Source organism: Thamnophis sirtalis, unplaced genomic scaffold, assembly GCF_051295495.1.
Source record: "Thamnophis sirtalis isolate CommonGarterSnake01/CBP01778 unplaced genomic scaffold, rThaSir2_p1.2 scaffold_1, whole genome shotgun sequence".
Lineage (NCBI taxonomy): Eukaryota > Metazoa > Chordata > Lepidosauria > Squamata > Natricidae > Thamnophis > Thamnophis sirtalis.
In genome coordinates this window covers 55,204,151-55,223,613 of record NW_028261381.1, presented here as the reverse complement: position 1 = coordinate 55,223,613, position 19,463 = coordinate 55,204,151, and the positions used below count along the sequence as shown (strand labels likewise).

The 19,463-nt window shown below is 38.1% G+C and overlaps 1 protein-coding gene across 1 annotated transcript in view; it reads right to left on the bottom strand.

Annotated features, from left to right (window-relative positions):
- CNTNAP5 (contactin associated protein family member 5) overlaps nt 1-19,463 on the bottom strand; it is a 582,534-nt gene that overhangs the window by 479,960 nt on the left and 83,111 nt on the right. The window lies entirely within an intron of this gene.

The window sequence follows — 19,463 nt, the reverse complement described above, 5'->3', positions numbered from 1 at the left end:
AGTGTCTGGTTTTAAAATAAATTTAGGGAAAACAAAAATACTAGTTATAAATATGAATACTAAACAAAAGGAAGAACTAGGAGGAATGATAGGATGTGAAATAGTTAAAAAGGTCAAATATCTGGGAGTTAACATTTCAACCTCAAATGGGAAATTATATAAGTATAATTATGAACCACTTTGGCATAGTATACAGACAGATGAAAAAATGGGACAAGTTGCAGTTATCTTTGTTGGGAAGAATAGCAGCAGTGAAAATGAATATCTTACCCAAATTTTTATTTCTTTTCCAAATGTTACCTATACTTAAAAAAGATGTGAATGTGCTAGAATGGCAGAAGGGTATTAATAAATTTGTATGGGCAGGAAAGAAGCTGAGAATAAAGTTAAAAATAATGCAAGATGTGCGTGAGAGGGGAGGTTTGAAATAACCCAACCTAAAATTATATTATGATGCAGTAGTATTATCTGTAATCAGTGATTGGATTGATTTAACTAATGATAGGATACTTAATATCATCGAGGGACATGATTTGGTATATGGCTGGCATGCTTACCTGTTGTACAAAAAAAAAGTGGACAAAATTTTTTAAAGTCATATTTTAAGGAATGCTTTATTGCGGGTTTGGAAAAAATATCAATACAAATTAAATGACAAGATACCCATGTGGGCAATTCCTAGACACGCAATAGAAAATATGAATATAGCACAAAAACAGGATAGAATTACTTACAGACAGCTTCTTACCCTAGAAAGGGGTGTATTACAACTAAAACCCTTAGATGTATTAAAAGAGGAAAAGGTAATTCAAACATGGTTCCAGTATGGGCAGTTACAGGCCAGGTGGAAAACAGATCAAAAAATTGGTTTCATGCAAGTTGAGGATATTCTATTTAAACAAATAAGAGATCAAAGTTTAATGCATATAAAGAGGATATACAATGTATTAGTACAGAAGGATTTCGAAACAGAATTAGTTAAAGATTGTATGATAAAGTGGGCTCAAAATATTGAAGAACCAATAATGTTGGATACATGGGAAAGAATTTGGGTAAGAAATGTGAAATTTACACAAGCCCAAAACCTGAGAGAAAATTTTTACAAGATGTTCTATAGATGGCATTTAGATCCTAAAAAGTTGGCTTCTATGTATTCAAATTTACAACCCAAATGTTGGAGATGTGGTTCTCTCAATGCTACATATTTCCATATATGGTGGACTTGCCAAAAGGTTAAGGCATTTTGGATAAAAATATGGTGGATTATGCAAAATATTCTTTAAAAAAGGATAAAGTTTACTCCTCAGTTATTTTTCTTAGGTATAATTACTGACTGTACAGTGGTAGAGATTAACTTGATTTTGCACTTAATAATGGCAGCAAGACTGTTGGTGGCGCAATACTGGAAGAAGGAAGACTTGCCTACAATTCAAGAATGGACATTGAAAGTCACAAATTTAGCCGAGATGGCTAAAATATCTGCATGTCTTAAAGACCACTCAAATGAGAGATATAAACGAGACTGGAAAAAAATGGATTGATTATATACAAAATAAATACGGGACTAAGAAATTCCAGATAGCCTATGCTTAAGATCAGGAATGATTTAAATTGTTTAAAGTTAGTTTAGCAAGGAGGAGCTAAGTTCAATGTAAAGATGTTATTAATTTCTTATTCTTTTTTTCTCAATATATCTTAGACTATGTTTGTTAAAAATCTATACCGTGTATGGGTTCTGGGAATTCGGGGGGGGGGTAGGTTGTGGGGGGGAGGGGGGTCGGGGGGGGGAGGGATATATATCAGGTTAGATGAGATGTGTTAGATTTCAATGTAATTTGACTCCACATGTATACTGTTTTTTTTCCTTTATTTTATATTCTCATCACTATTATTATTACTACTTTTTCTTTAAAAATAGGATAGGCTAAGCATATTGACATGTAGCGGAAATACACCAAGAAGAGGAGGAGTGGGAAAAAAGAAAGATGGGCAGAGAAGGATAGGAGGGAGGGTAAGGAGAGAAGATGAGAAGGATAAGGAGGAGTTGATTGTAGAGAGAGTAGTAGTAGAACGGGAGGGGAAGTAGAGTAGAAACGGATGATGGAGGGAATATAGAAAGTTGGAGGGTGGTAGAAGAAAGAGGTGTATGGAGAGCAGAAGAGCTATAATGGGTTTCTATTTTCTGGGGCATTGTTGACAAGAGGAACTGATGTAATTATTGTTTAATACTATATGATATTGGCTATGTATAGTATACATGTGAGTGTGTGTTATGAAAATGAAAATGAAATATTATTTAAAGAATAGAAAATTCCCCCTCCTGTGCACACACTCCTTCAGCCTCTTTCTCCCCTCTATCTGGATTCGCTCCGAAGTTTTTAAAATTACCTCTTCTGTAGAGACCACGTTATCAGCCACGTGAGACATACACTGTGTTTCTATGGCACAGTAATCCCCTCCTCAAACAACACACAATGCCAATTTAGAAGCCCCGAGCAGCCGAGGCGAAGCAGCAGTCCAGGGCGGGGGCAGGGGAGAAGCTGAGCTTTGGACAGCCTTGGAGGCAGCCCACCAGCTCCGAGAGAGAGAGAAAGAGAGAGGGGGGAGGGAGGGACTGCTCAAAGCAACAGAAGAAGAAAAAATCCATGAGGGAAGCCCGCGGTCTCCACATGGAGTAAAGTCTTCTCCTCCCTCAGCCATTGGCAACAGCTCCCAGGGACTCATGGGCAGGAATGCGCTCGGCTCAAATAAGAATATACACTCCCAGTTGCTAGGAGAGCCTCGGCAGCTGGAGGCTTTTTCATAACTTAAAAAAATCGGGACTTTAAAAAAAAAACCGGGCGCAGGACAAATTGTTCAAAAGAGGGACTGTCCCGCCGAAAGTGGGACGTCTGGTCACCTTACTTTTCTAGGCAGTTGCCATGAATTAAAAACAAATCCTGACTCAAAGGCACATATGCAAACACACATGCACACACATGTTGTAAGTAAAATATTAAGCTATTTCCAATCAGTCACAGGAAAAATGGTGTTAGTTAAATGGAAAATGGAGGATTTAAAGAGTGGAAAGTGTTAGATCGGCGGCAGTAAATATGAAGAGGCTTCTGAGGTAACCTTCAAGAACCGTTTATTACAGGCAAGAACAGTAACTGTAAGTAGACCGGCACCTCTCCTCCGTCTAACAGCCTTTTATATAGAGCTGTCAGATGGACGAGCCAATAGCCTTTCGTATGACAGCCTGGCAACCCGCAGGCGCGTCTGATTGGCTAAGATGCACCTGGCTGCTGCCGAGCTGTCATTCGTAAGTCCGAGGACTTACGAGGCTATTACAGAAAGAAAGAGAATGAAATTATATGGGAGAAAACTGAAACAGCTGCCTTTAAAACCCATAAAGAGACTTTAGGTTCTTCAGTTCTGTATTTAGATGAAGCCGTATGGTGACTTCCAAACTCTAGCTAAGGTATATTAAGCATGAGGCTCAGGTTGATGAGGTCATTTACTGCCTAAGGTTTTCAACAATCATACAGTCAGCTCCAAACTGTTCCCGCAGCTTCTCTTGCTTTTGGTAACTTGATTAAATGTATTCATGGCCCAAAAACTCAGCAAGCCTTCTCCTCCTGCTGAGGGGAGGTGTGGGAAGCCTTTCATTTTTCAGCCATCTGCTAAAGATTAAACAATTCCAAAAATCTGGAAAGGATGACAGAGATTAAATGGTGAACCTGTTCTTTTAAATATTATTAGCAGATTGAACAAAGGGAGAAAAAATGGTTCATCTGCTGAAGAGAGTTGTGATCTGAATGGCATGACACTTCAGAGGCAAAGCTGTGTTTTGTTGCAATAAAAAAAGCAATTATGAATATAACAAGTCCAGAGTGTCCTATAGATGAAGAGCTGAAGTGGCACAGTGGTTATAGTGCAGTACTGCAGGCTACTTCAGCTGACTGCTAGCTGCAGTTCAGCAGTTCCAATCTCACCGGCTAAAAGGCTGACTCAGCCTTCCATCCTTCTGAGGTAGGTAAAATGAGGACCCAGATTGTTTGGGGCAATAGGCTGACTCTATAAACCCTCTGCAAAGAGGGCTGTAAAAGCACTATGAATTGGCATATAAGTCTAAGTGCTATTGCTAGCGCTATTGCTAAAATGAAAGAGGAATGGCAGCTCAAGAAGCTGATTTCAGTACCTAGTTGGACATTTCTTTCCCCATTGAACTTATATTATAGGACAATTAATTTTGCAAACTGATGCTCCATCCACATAGTAGAACCTCTGGTCATTAATGCTTCTGACCATGACCAAATCAGGTTCCAACCAAAAAAATCACTTTTTGTGTGTGTGTGTGGCTGATTTCCCCTTCGGTGCCTTTTTTTTTTTTTTTTGTAAATGCCAAATCTCCAAAATTTGGTTTGGGTTATGACCAAATCGGTTTGTGACCAAAGTTATGGAACAAATTATGGTCATGACCAGAGGTTCTACTGTATCTCTTGTCCTTTGAGGAATGGCATTGGAGCACTTAACACAGGTCTGGACTTTGTCTATAGGCAATTTATGAGAGATCTCAGCTTTAAATGAAAATAACATCTCAATCAGGGGAAAATGTTTAAATTACCCTCAATTGACACAGACTTATTGGATAAAAATCAACCTATTGAACATTGCTTCTTCAGTTGAAATTTCAGCATCAGATAATCCCTTGTTCTATCCAGGATGATGGTTATTAGAGTGTAAAAAAAGAGGAAGAACACATAACTATCTATGAATTGAGAGCCACTGCTGTGCAATTTTGTCTCGCCTACAATTTCAAATAATGCCAACATATACAGAAACTTCAATGTCCAGCAGGTATCATTGTCTTTTAATACCACATGTCTGAATTCATCAGACTCTAATAGGGACACCTGGAAAAGGTTGTAGTCCTATAGTCTTTTCCCGAAGGAATAGCCGTGAATTTAATGCAGTGTATTTTAAGAAGGTAAAGATATAGAATGAAGATGAAATGGTTTTCTGCCTTCCTTTATCACAGTGGTCCCCAACCCCCGGTCCGTGGACCGGTGCCGGGCCGTGGAGTACCTGGCACCGGGCCGCGCAGCGGCCGGGGGCCATGCAACGGCTGACTCTTCACTCATGCAGCGCCGTCGCCGGAGGGGGGGAGCTGCGCGGAAGCACAGGAGCAAGTGAGGCGAGGAGGAAGAATCCCCCACTACTACACCACCTCTGCCCCCTCCCCGAGTCAGCCGTCCCCTCAGTGAACGCCTCCGCCTCTTTCTCCTTTCTCGCCTCAGTCGGCTCGCCTGGAAGCGAGGCGAGGAGGGGGCGGACCATGCGCTGGAAGCGGAGCCCTTGGAGGCCCTGGCGGCTTCCCCGGCGGTCGTTGCTGGCCGCTCTCTTCTTTTTCTCGCTGTCCTCCTCGGCTCAGTCGTCTCCGAGTTGCCCAGGGAGGGGCGGCGCGCCTGGGACGGAGACGGCGCTTCCCCGCCCGGCCTTGGCTTGTGAGAAGGAACGGCGGGAGAGGTAGAGAGAGAGAGAGAGAGAGAACATCGGGTAGCCGAGGGCGGGGGGGTCTTTTGAGGGGAGATGGGGGGTGCACGATTTTGGCCCACGTGCGCCCTCCGCGGGCGTGGGTGGGGGGCTGAGAGGAGTCTAATGGTAGTGCAGGAAAGGGGAGGGTATGATCGCCGCCTGAGGTGGTGAGGGGCAGTCGCCAGATTCAGGCCGCCGCTGCCGCTATTGCAGCGCACGGTGGAAAAGCGGCGGTCTTGCCCACCCCTTCCCTGCCTCACGCCCACTCCAGTTGCCGCAGCCAGGGGTGGGGGCTCGGTGCCTGAAGTCTCTTGCCTCTCTTCCAAAATTTCGCCAACGGGCATCGGTGAAGCGCGCTCTTTCTCTTCCTCACAAAACACATTTCCTTTCCCCCCACGCGTAGTTATTGGCGATATGGACTCTTGGACTCTTACCCAGCCAGATCAGTATCAAACATTTCCCTGACCTCAGCAGAAGCGAGGTTTTTTCTTCTCCTTTCTCTCCTTAATACTGTATTCTTTTTACATTGCTATCCTCTGGCTTATTTAATTTTGCCCTTGCTCTTTTTATCTTTGACCTTGATTAATTCAGCTGTTTATTCCTTAAAATCTACATACAAAATGGAAGGTGGGATATGATTCAGGTGTTGAATTGGGAAGGTGGATTTAAAACAACGCCTCCCCACCCCTGCGCGCGCTCAGCGGGCCATGGTAAAATTATCAAAGGCTGACTGGTCCGCGGCGATAAAAAGGTTGGGGACCACTGCTTTATCATACTATTCTTTGTCACTGAAAAGATGAAAGAGGTATAAAAAAACCATGTAGCACTTCAGTCTATAAGAAATGTTTGCCATGTAGAAGATATCACTGTTGCTATTTTCTGAAATCGAAGCATTGCCATATTTTCTGGATATTTATTAGAACATCAATGACAACATCCATTTCTCCAAGGGCCATTTGGTAGACAACATCTGTTTGAGCCATTTTGCATGAAATCGGAATCTGAGAAAAACAGATTCTGGTCAGCTTTGGGAGTATATATGCATATGAAGCAGTGATAAGTTTTGTCCTAAAAGACAATGCAAAGAAAAGAAGCTTGTAATGTAATCTAGTAACATAATAACAGAATGAAAGAGTTGGAAGGGACTTTGGAGGTCATCTAGCCCAACCCCCGATCAACCATTTCAGAGAAATGCTTGTCTAATCTTTTCTTTAAAACCTCCAGTGTTGGAGCACCCACAACTTTGGGAGGCAAGTTGATCTACTGATTAATTTTTACTAACTGTCAGGAAATTTCTCCTTAGTTCTAGGTTGGTTTCCACCTGTTGCTCCTTGTCCTGTCTTCTGATGCTTTGGCGAATTCCAATGTTTCACACACATTGGAATTCTCCAAACAACACCACAACAACAACTCACCATCAAAAGAATAGAATGCACTTATTTCTCAGACACAGTTAAAATATGAACTCAGATCCCAGTTACTAAAGAATGAGTCACATTTGTAAGTATGTAAGTATATTCCTGAGGGACGCAGTGGCTCAGTGGCTAAGACACTGACCTTGTTGATCAGAAGGTCAGTAGTTAAGCAGTTTGAATCCCTAGTGCCTTATAATGGAGTGAGCTCCTGTTACTTGTCCCAGTTTCTGCCAACCTAGCAGTTCGAAAGCATGAAAAAAATGCAAGTAGAAAAGTAGGGACCACAGAGACATCTTCAGACAGTGTTGGCTCTTGGGGTTAGAAATGGAGATGAGCACCACCTCTAGGGCTGGAAACGACTAGCACACATGTGTGGGGGAACCTTTACCTTTAAGTATATTCCCAAGGCTATATATTATCAAATGAGGGAGATCCATTCATAATGGACACATTTCATACTGAAATTACTTTTCATTTCATTGATTAAACATTGCTCACATTTTCTTTTCTCCAAACCAAATATTTGCATCCATACTATAAAATCATATTAATAGAATGGCCACAATGGGGTTATGGTTTCAATACCCTTTGGGTCATTAAATGAAAATCCATATGACCATAATATAAGATTTTATTCCTACTTTCGCTATTAACTATGCCTGATCACAGCAGTTATGAAGCATACAAATGGCACTTACATGACTGTGGGATACTACAATTATCATAAATGCACACAGGTTGCAAAGCACCTGAATGGTGATTACAATAGGATGTGATGGATTGGTCACAAAACATTTTTACACAGTTACAGCCAACCACTATAGTGGGAAATCAGTAAACAAGGACCACCTGTATTTCTGCATTTGTTTCCTTTAAGAAACCCTTAGCATCTGTATCTGAAAGGAAATTGGCAGCCTGGTCTGAAAAATATTTCAAATAACCAATAACCAATTTCATTGTATTTATTTTGTAGAATGACAATAAAGGCTATACTATAGAATGACCTTCATTCTGTCAAAGAACAAGAAAAAAAAAGTTTGATGTTTCCCAACTTAGTCATCTTAAGATTCACTGCTCAAAGACACTATTTACATATTTAGTAAAGTAGAAACTCTTGGCTCCAACATAGACATCATCATTAACTTTGCAATAGAAAATAACCAAATAGTTGGCTAAATCTAAAAGGAAACCATCCCTGAGGTTTGATGGGCAATTTGAGAAACAAGGGACAGTAATCAATCAATACTTCACAGTGATGTGCTGTCTGAAACATTGAAAGGAAGTAACAAAAGCAGGGTCAAAGACATGGTGCTCCTGCATCTTCCCCAAATGGAGGATGCCCCTAAAGATGACTGTGCCTGTCATAAGTGGAAGGAACAATGGCCATGATTGTCTTCCGGATGCTCTGTGTGCAGACAGCTGCTGTTCAATATTATAAAGATGGGTACAGTCTGAATGAGGACAGACTGCATTTTCAGACAGCATTGTTATACCAGAGGACTATTCCTTCTTCCAGTTTCATTTAATTTGTCAGTTGACTCAGAGTAAAACAATGACTGGAAAATTTCCTCAGCTTCTTTGCAAAGCAATGTTTGCAACTAGTTGACGAAAATAAATTTAGTTCAGTTATATAATGAAAAAAAGTTTCTTTCTTAATAGATGTTAGAAGAATATATTGGCACTAAGACAGGGGTCTCCTAGGTACTGGGTTCAATTCCCATTGACCTCAGCAACATGGCCAATGGCAAACGATTATAAGATCTGCCATTGAAAACATATGACAGTCACTAAGTTGCTTACCTTTACTCTAAGTCAGGGGTGTCAAACTCACGTCATCATGGCAGTGTCATGAGATGACTTTTTTCTCCTTCGCTAAACCGGGCCTGGGCATGGACAGTGCGAGACATATCTGGCCTGCAGGCCGGGAGTTTGACAGCCCTGCTCTAAGCACATGATTTAAGAAACAGGGCTATGCAAAGTATTTGAAATAGAGATTCACAAACAGCATGAAGCTTCTCTTTGTGAAACCTTTAAAGTAACCTTAAAATCTTTACAAGCCTCAGATTTTGCAACTATTCCCAGTTTTCATCTGTCTATACAGGTATGAGTGCAAGGCAACATTTATATTGGGATTAGAGTTAAACTTTGCACAGGTCTAGCAGTAAACATAATGGCATTATTAAACAGAATTAAATTGGGAATACAAAGACATGGGCCACATTTCTAGTCATAAAGTCCAGGACTTTTAGTACTTGCTTCAAAACAGTCTTTTTTTTTTCTTCTTTTTTTTAAAGATTTGTTTCTAACATTTGTTATTGGGTCCATAACAAAAACTCTCAGGTTTGAAATGAACTGAAAACAAAAATAATAGCAAGACAAAAATCCAGTAAGGCCACAATTAAAACAGCCATAGAAACAAATTGCTACAAAACTCGGGAGAGTAGCAAATGGCAAGAAAATTGAAAGAGCTGAGAAAATGGGCAAATTTGTGTGGATGGTCACTGTCAGGAGAATATTCCATCTCCGGGATATTTTCTCCACTCCAATTAGTGACTCCCAAAGGTCAGGTGAGGAACTTTCAGAAGGGCTTCTGAAGATGTCCTTATGGTCAGGGTGCTCATAAATGAGAAGATGTTTCTTCAAATACCATTGTATTATAAGCTAACAACAGTGGTATTTTAAAACCTCACAGGCTGTTGAAGGAAGAACTTACGGTAACTTCCAGACACATCCTAATCTATCCAGCTGAAAAGAACTTCACTCCTCAACAATTAATGTTATGAAAAACATATCATTCTGCTCAAAATATGCTGTAGAACTTAACATTTTTTGCCAGACCTCAAACTCAAGAGAAGGTGTGCAATCATAGAGTTTAATACGTAGAGTTGGTTTTAATAAGAATTTTCTTTTCTTAGCTAATGAATTGCATGAGAAAGAAAAAATGTAAGAAACAACTGATGTAAATATCTCAGCTCCAGAATGCCTGAGAAAATCACTAGTGACAAACAAATTACTTGCTACCTGCTTTTGTAACATGACGGGTTTCAGCAAATACAAAAGCTTTATTGAAGAAAGGATAGTTGTAGAAATTATTTGGGCCTCCAACTCAGTATTGTTAGCAAAGTCCATTTTAGGAAAGTCCGTATTTCCTAACATTTTTAAGTTTTGCTAAAAGTGGCAGACTTTTGAAAGTTAACCTTTTGAGGGATTTTATCCAATCAAGCAGAACATTCTATCTTTGCAATCTTGAATCTAGCCAAGAAATTTGACATTTCTTGAATGACTGCAGTTATCTTTCTAACAGTCCTTGACTGAATGTCAAATGCACCAACTGGTATCTACCAGCTTTAAAAATGGTTTTATGGATGAAGCTTGAGGGAAGAGGGGCTAACATTGTGATCAACTCAGAATTGGGTCAGCTCACTAAACGGTTGAGGCAACATTGTGCAATATGAAAAAGGATTTTGAAACATGTGGCCTCAAGCATGAAAACCTTAGAAGGTTACTACCAGAATTTTAATTTTAGGCTTGCAAAGTGAATATGATGCAATAGTGGCTTAATCTCATTACAATTTCCAATTCTAGTCTATCTTAGCCATTGTGTTTTATATTGACTTACGTTTTCCATAAGAGCTTACTGAAGCTTGGACTCACAGAAGCCAGGATGCCTCTATGAATGTGAGTGGCATGCTGACCTAAGATGCTACATGTAATACACTTGTGCATCTGAAGACAAAACACCATCTTCCCCCAAGCAGTAAAATTCTTTCACAACAGACAGAACATCAATAGACTCATAGTTCATTAGGCCAATGAACTACCATATACAGTGACGTGCGGTGAGGTTGATACCTGGTGAGGCTTGGCGGGGGGGGGGGGATTTGCATCGCGGGAGCAACCAAGCGCCCAGGTCTGCAGCAAAGGCGCTTGGTGGCTCCCGCAATGCAAAGTGCCCCGCTGCCCCCCCGCTGTCCCGGCCTGCGTCCGCTGCTTCTCCAAGCTCCGCCGCTGGAAGTCCCGGATCGCCTCTGGGGGAAGGCTGAGTGAAAAACGGAGCGAAGCTTCTCTGCGGCCTCCCGGCGCTGCCCAGAGGCTCTTGCAGGAGCACGTGTCAGCGGCCGGCGGCCTGGAGTGGCCCCGGCTCTGAGACAGACAAGGGAGCACTTAAAGTAGCCGCTGCTGCCACCACCGCCCCGCCGGAAAAAGCAGAGTGTTAATAATAGTAGTGGAAGATATTTGTGTGCCACATTAATGGTATTGCTTTTTTCTATGAATATGATAAGGGAGAAACAAATAATCATAACAAAGAGATTAAAAATATTTCTTCACATCCACTCTTTGTTTTTGACTACATAAAATTATTCTTCAAAAAGTCTTACATCTGCAATTAGTTTTCTAATTCTATGCACAGGGTGATAGCTATTATAAATAAATACATCTATAAATTAGGTCTGCATGTGCATGCAAAGGATCTATTTTAATCCTTTGCTTAAAAATAGATTGGGAAGGATGTTGATAGAAGCTTTTTAGCTATTGTTTTTTTTCCTATTAGATTCCAAAGCAAAGAACAACAAATCATATGAACATTTTATGCATGTGCACAAATAACTAAATGATCCTGAAGAACTAAATAAAGTTGATGCTAGTTAGTACTTGAGTGGGGAACTATCAAGAAATGCCAGGGCAATGGATTAAATAGGGAAGTCAAAAAAGTTAGAAAATGACTGGTAAACAATTTTGATTCATCCACATACAAGTAGTCCTCAACTTATGACCACAATGGAGCCCAAAACTTATGTTACTATATAAGAAATGTGTTAAGCGAATTTTGCCCCATTTTACAACTTTACAACATTTGTTAACTGAATTGCTGCTGTTGTTAAATTAGTAACGCAGCTGTTAAGTGAATCTGATTTCCCTATTGGCTTTCAGAAGGTCGCCAAAGGGAATCACACAATTTCAGCACACTGCAATTGTCATAAATATGAATCAGTTATCAAGCATCTGAATGTAAATCATGTGACCATGGTCATAAGTGTGAAAAATGGTTATAAATAACTTTTTTCATTGCTGTTGTAACTTCAGTCACTAAATGAACTGTTGTAAATTGAAGACTACCTGTATATCCAAGCATATATGCATAAACATAATCTTTCTTGAAGAAATCATAAAGGCAAAAGCATCATTAAAAGGCACCACTTTTCTCATTGCGTACAGTACCTGCACAACAGAATACTAAGACAACTTAATAATGCTTGGCTATTTGGAACTTTAGTGGTGAATTGTCTGGTTGCATCTCCCAAAATTCCACTGTTGCAGTACATCAAATTAAATGTTAGGAAAGGCAGATGGTGTACTTTTGCTTAGAAATATCTTCTAAATAGGCTAAAGCTGGAAGGAAAAATCTGTCATTCTGTGTCCCCAGTAACTGTTTAAAAAAAAACAAAAAAATAAATAAATGAAATTACAACTCAATAGCCTCTGCACATAAATTTACTGAGTTAAATTAAAATGAAAACTGGCATTAGTCTTTCTATCCATGCATCCTGGTTACCTTGCTTTATTAATCTTGTGTTCTCAGAAAGTAAAACCGTATACATTATTATTACACTTAATTATATTGTATCTGAAAAGGGTATGTCTAACTATTGCCAAACAGGTATATAAAAGTATAGAGGCATGATCATCTAAAAAGCAAATAAAGCAAAACATATGCTATAAGATAAATAAATGAAATTTTCAATTTAATTTTATACATCTTAAAGCAAAAGTGTATACCATATATGAGAGCAATTTCAAAAGTTGCCCTCCTTTAGTTTGAAAATTCAATGTAATTTAATAGATGGTAGTAGCCATGAGTTGAAAAATGGTTTTCAATCACAAATACCAAATATGCATGGAGAAACAGATATTGTGCCACAGTCTTGAAGGAGCAGAGAACTTGTGATAGGAGAATCTTTGACAACTTTAAATTGTTTTTCTAGTAATTTAATTTTCCAACAGATGATCCAGGATTATATTTAAGAATCTTCTCTGTGCACCATAACAGTAAGAAAAGTTTTGTGACTTATATTCCAATATAGGAAGAAATACTACAATGTAGGTATATTATCCTATTCAAGTGTTACCTTACCTGGGATGAGGGAAATGAAATTATCAGTAAGATAATCAGCTGTCTCAAGGATCTTGAATTGTCTTAAAATGTTCTTGGATGTACCTATCTCAAAATTACTGTAGTAACATCAGAATAGACCTTAATGTATAACAAACTACAAGATTTATGATATAGTAAATGAAACTTCCTGCAGTCCTAGATCATAGAGGCAATGTAAAAAATATATTCATAGCAGCTGAATAGAAAAAAGGTGCCACCATAATTGTTAAAGCCATTAAGTATAACAGCTAGTGATTACTCATGACTGCCAGAAATATATTGGAAAAGTATAAAAATCATTTCACAAATACACACACACACACACACACACACACACACAGAAGAAGATTAAACTTGGAATGGCTTCTAGGCAAAAGGTGCCCCCCCCACTCCTTCTAATGTTTCAAAAAGTGCAGGCATCTCCCCCGCTCCCGGTCCGAAATTACAGTCATTCCCCCCCCCCCCCCATTGTTGCAGGGGAGTCGTTGACTAAAGAAATTTTTCAGAAAGAACTGGCTGAAGCTTTTAAAAATCACACAGTTGCAATGGAAACAAAAATTAAGGAGGAGATATCTGTTGCTCATAAAGAACTATCTGATAAACTTGAAACTCGGGTTCAGAAGATCAGGGACGACATGTTGGGTTTTTTTAATTCGCTATCAGAATATGTCTCTGGAATTGTAGATTAGAAGATCTTAGTGATTCCAATATTAACTTGGTATCGAAAATGGATGTGGTTCAACAAAAAGTTGGAGATACTGAAAAAGAAATTATTATGTTACAGTATAGACAAATGGAATTTGCATTAAGAATAAGAGGTTTACGTGAAAATAACCAGGAAATTTTGAAACAGATTATTTCAGAAGCCTTCGATAATCTGATGGGAAGTCCAGGTGGGAATTTTGAATGGCAAATTGAAAAGGTTTATCATGTTAACTCCTGGCTTGCCAGACAGAAGCAACTACCAAGAGACATTGTGGTGTACTTTGCTACAAGAGATATGAGAAATATGATATTGCAAGAGTCTTATAAAACCAAGCTTCAAATTGGGGGTCAGGAGGTGACTATTTTGAAGGAGATACCACCTCAAATGCTAAGATCTAGGAAAGATTATGCTTTTGTAGTTGAAGAGCTTAAAAATCGTCAGCTACAGTTCAGATGGGATGCACCAGTCGGTCTAGCACTCATTTATCAGGGGCACAGATAGCGTCTTAATTCAGTATGGAAGGCCCGAGACTTTTACAATAATATATTGAAGTCTGGACACTTTGCCCCGCCTGGACCTAGAGAAAGAGAATAAGAAGGATAAGATAGACAGCAAACTACACAAGTATCAACAAGGTTCGATCAACTTTCTCTCTCAGAAGTACAAGGAGCCAAGGAACAAAGACAAACCCGTGTGATTACCAGACGAATGGACCAAGAATTAAAGAAGCAACAATCACAACAAGCACCTGTTACCAGTCAAGATGCCATAGGTACTAGTTCAGAAGCAGTGGGAGGAGCCAGACCAAAGATTAAATTCCAGGATGTCCAGATGGCTCTAAAAAAGCTTCAGGGAGCCAAAGATGACAACTATGTTCCTAACGTGGAACGTTAATGGATTAAATTCCCCACAGAAAAGGAAGAAAATAAATCACTATCTTAAACAGTTCAAGAATGATATAATTTGTTTGCAAGAAACTCACATTAGATCAACTGATCAAAAATACTTGATTAATACAAGACTTGGACAACACTTTATAGCTTCTGCTTCAGAGAAGAAAAATGGTATAGTCATCTACTTAAGGAAGGATATGAAAGCTGAATTAATTGAAGCAGACCCCCAAGGAAGATACATTGCAATAGATTTGGTACTAGAAAGGAAAAGGACATTGCTACTGGGAATATATGCTCCCAACCAACAACAAAATGGATTTTATAAAAAGCTCCATGCTAAATTAGTATAGTGGGATTATAGGTCCTGCATACTATTGGGTGACTGGAACAATGTTATGGATACCAAGAAAGATAAGAAGGCTTCTCGGCCAAATACTCAAATGAGAGTGAAACTACCTAAATCCTTTTTTGATATGATGGATGATTTTGAACTGAGAGATATTTGGCGAGAAAGAAATGCAGAAGAATACGATTTTATCTTCTTTTCTGATAGACACTAATCCTTTTCTAGAATTGATTTCATACTAACTATCAATGATTTGCTTTCTAGGGTAAAGAAGACAAAGATATGTGCCAGAGTTTTATCAGATCATAATCCGGTTTGGATGGAGTTGGGAGGTGTGACGCAAGCAAGAAGGTCTTGGATATTGAATGAAAATTTATTTAGATATGAGAAATATATTAATGAATGTAAAAAAATTGTTAACAGAATACTTTGTATTTAATATGAATAAGGGTACATCTATGGAAATAGTATGGGAATCAAGTAAAGCATATATGAGAGGAGCTTTGATAAATTTAAATAGATTACATAGATGCAAACAGGGGGAAAAGCGAACTGAACTGGAAGATGAAATTAGGAAGAAAGAGCAAGAGTTAATATTAAAACCAGGAGATAAAAAGACTAAAGAAGCAATTACCTTATTAAAAGACCAATTTAATATGCTGATCTCAGACCAGGTAGCTACCAGTCTGTTATATGCAAAACATAACACTTTCTGTAATGCAAATATATCTGGTAGATGGTTACCATACCTGATTAGGAAAAAACAAAAAACTCGTAACGTAGCGAAATTACACTACAGAGGGAAAGAAGTGTACCAACAGGAGGAGATTCAAAAGGTCTTTCGTGAATTCTTTATAGCATTGTACAAGGGGGATTAAATTCAAAGTCTAGATATAGTGAGATACCTGGATAAAGAAAAAATACCCATAGTTAAAGCTGAGCAGAGGGAGAGATTGAATCAACCAATAACTTTGGGGGAAATTCTACAGGTAATCAAACAGTTAAAGGCAGGGAAGGCACCAGGTACAGATGGCTTGACAGCGGCTTATTATAAAAATCTACAATTAGAAATGGTAGAACCTCTTAAGGAATTATTTAATAAGATTCAAATGGAAGGCAAGGTACCCCCATCTTGGAAGACAGCTTTTATATCCCTGATACCCAAAATCAATCAAGATCAAGATATTACCCAACCAAAAAATTATAGACCTATATCATTACTTAATGTAGATTATAAAATCTTTACTAAAATACTAGCAAATAGGTTAATGTTGGTTATTCAACAATTGATTCATAATGATCAAACAGGTTTTATTCAAGGGAGACAAATGAGAAGTAATGTAAGAATAATTGTTAATACACTAGAATATTTGGGAAAGAATAACCAAATCCCTGCTGCACTCATATTTCTAGACGCTGAGAAAGCCTTTGATCAAGTCAATTGGCAATTCCTGCTGAAAATACTGCAAAAAATGCAAATAGGAGAACATTTCTTACAATCAATCAAAGCAATATATCAACAACAAACAGCTCAAATTATAGTTAATGGAAGTTTAACAGACTCTTTTCAAATTGAAAAAGGTACAAGACAGGGTTGCCCCTTGTCCCCATTATTATTTATCATAACTTTGGAAATACTGTTGAATAAAATACGGGGGTCGGAGGTCTTACAGGGAATTAAGATTAGGCAGCAAGAATATAGAGTACGTGCTTTTGCGGATGATTTGGTTATAATATTAACCCAACTGCAGGAATCTAGTAAAGTCTTAATGAATATGATTAATCAATATGGTCAAGTGTCTGGATTCAAAATAAATTTAGGGAAAACAAAGATATTAGCTACAAATATGAATACTAAACAAAAGGAAGACCTAGAAGGAATGACACGATGTGAAATAGTTAAAAAGGTCAAATATTTAGGAGTTCATATTTCAATCTCAAATGGGAAGCTATATAAGTATAATTATGAACCACTTTGGCATAGCATATAGACAGAGATGAAAAAATGGGAGAAATTACAGTTATCTTTGCTGGGAAGAATAGCAGCAGTGAAAATGAATATTCTACCTAAATTCTTATTTCTTTTCCAAATGCTATCAATACTTAAAAAAAATGTGAACCTGCTAGAATGGCAGAAGGGTGTTAATAAATTTGTATGGGCAGGGAAGAAGCCGAGAGTAAAACTAAAAATAATGCAAGATGTGCGTGAGAGGGGAGGTTTGAAATTACCCAATTTAAAATTATACTATGACGCAGTAGCTTTATCTGTAATTAGTGATTGGATTAATTTAACAAATGATAGAATACTTAATATCGAGGGGCATGATTTGGTATATGGCTTGCATGCTTAGTTGCTATATAACAAAAAAGTGGACAAGAATTTTAAAAGTCATATTTTAAGGAATGCTCTACTGCGGGTCTGGAAAAAATATCATTACAAATTAAATGATAAGATACCCATGTGGACAATTCCTAGATATGCAATAGAAAATATGAACATATTACAAAATCAGGATATAATTACTTACAGCTTCTTACCCAAGAAAAAGGTGTATTACAACTAAAACTCTTGGATGAATTAAAAGAGGAAAAGGTAATCAAAACATGGTTCCAGTATGGACAGCTACAGACCAGGTGGAAAACAGATCAAAAAATTGGTTTTATGCAAGTCGAGGACAATTTACTTAAACAAATAAAAGATCAAAGTTTAATGCATATAAAAAGACTATATAATACAGATGGACTCCGAAACAGAATTAGTTAAAGACTGTATGATGAAGTGGGCTAAAAATATTGAAGAACCAATAATGCTGGATACATGGGAAAGGATTTGGGTAAGAAACGTAAAATTTACACAAGCCCAAAACTTGAGAGAAAACTTTTACAAGATGTTTTATAGATGGCATTTAGATCCTAAAAAGTTGGCTTCTATGTATCCGAATTTACAACCTAAGTGTTGGAGATGTGACTCTAGGGACGCTACATATTTTCATATATGGTGGACCTGCAAAAAGGTTAAGGCATTTTGGATAAAAATATGGTGGATTATACAAAATGTTCTTTAAAAAAGGATAAAGTTTACCCCCCCCCCCCCGTTATTTTTGTTAGGTATAATTACTGATTGTACAGCTGTAGAGATTAACTCGATTTTGCACTTAATAACTGCAGCTAGATTGTTGGTGGTGCAATACTGGAAGAAGGAAGATGTGCCTACTATCCAAGAATGGACATTGAAAGTCACAAATTTAGCCGAGATGGCTAAAATATCTGCATATCTTAAGGACTACTCAAACGAGAGATATAAACAAGACTGGAAAAAATGGATTGATTATACTCAAAATAAATATGGGAGTAAGAAATTCCAGATAGCGTATGATTAAGATTAGGAGGGATATAAATTGTTTAGTGTTAGCCTAGCAAGGAGAAGCTAAGTTCAATTTAAAGATGTTATTAATTTCTTATTATTTTTTCAAATATATTTTAAACTGTTTTTGTTAAAGATTTATACCGTGTATTGGTTCTGGGAAGTCAGGGGAGGGAAGTATATTAGGCTTGAGGAGGGGTGTTACGTTTTAAAATAATATGATTGTACATGTATATTGTTTCCTCTTATTTTCTCTTTAAAACTAAGATATGTCATGTATATTGAAATGGAAGTATAAATACCATCAACACAGAATGGAGTTTGCTCAGAAGCTGAAATACACCAAATGAATGAGAGGAAGAATGGGAAGTAGAGGAGAGAAGAAAGATAGGAAGAGAGGGATAGGAGAGAGGGCAAGGGGGGGGAAGATGAGGAGAATAAGGAATAGTGGAAAGAGGAGAGAGGAGAAGGAGAAAGTAAGAGGAAGTAGAGTAGAAAAGGATGATGGAAGGAAGAAAGGAAGTAGGGAGGAGAGGAGACAGGCAGAAGAAAGGGGTGGATGGAGAGCAGAAGAGCCAATAATTGGTTTTCATTTTTTTTCTTTTTTTTCCGGGAGTTGATGGCAAGACGAACTGATGTGATTAATAATTAGTGCAATATGATATTGGCTATGTAATAGTATACATGTGATTATATGTTATGAAAATGGAAAATAAAAAAGTTTTGCTTAAAAAAAAAGAAACACAAATATGGCAACCATCTCTACTATGAATAATTCATGCATACCCAATGTCAATTTGGGTTATGTGCATTTTAATCATTTGATTCAGCTTCCCAAATACTCAGAATTTCTAATTAGGAGGACAACTATTCCTCTTTGAAATATTGTAGTCATCAGAGTTACTCATTAAATACATGAACCTGGGATTAAAACTTTAAAAGACTCTCTTGGCAAATGGATGAAAATGCAGACAGGAATAGTAATAGGCTCCTATAATTTCTGTTTTGGGACAAATGGAAGAGATGATGAACTATTAATATTCCAGGACACTTAGAATCAAGTTCATT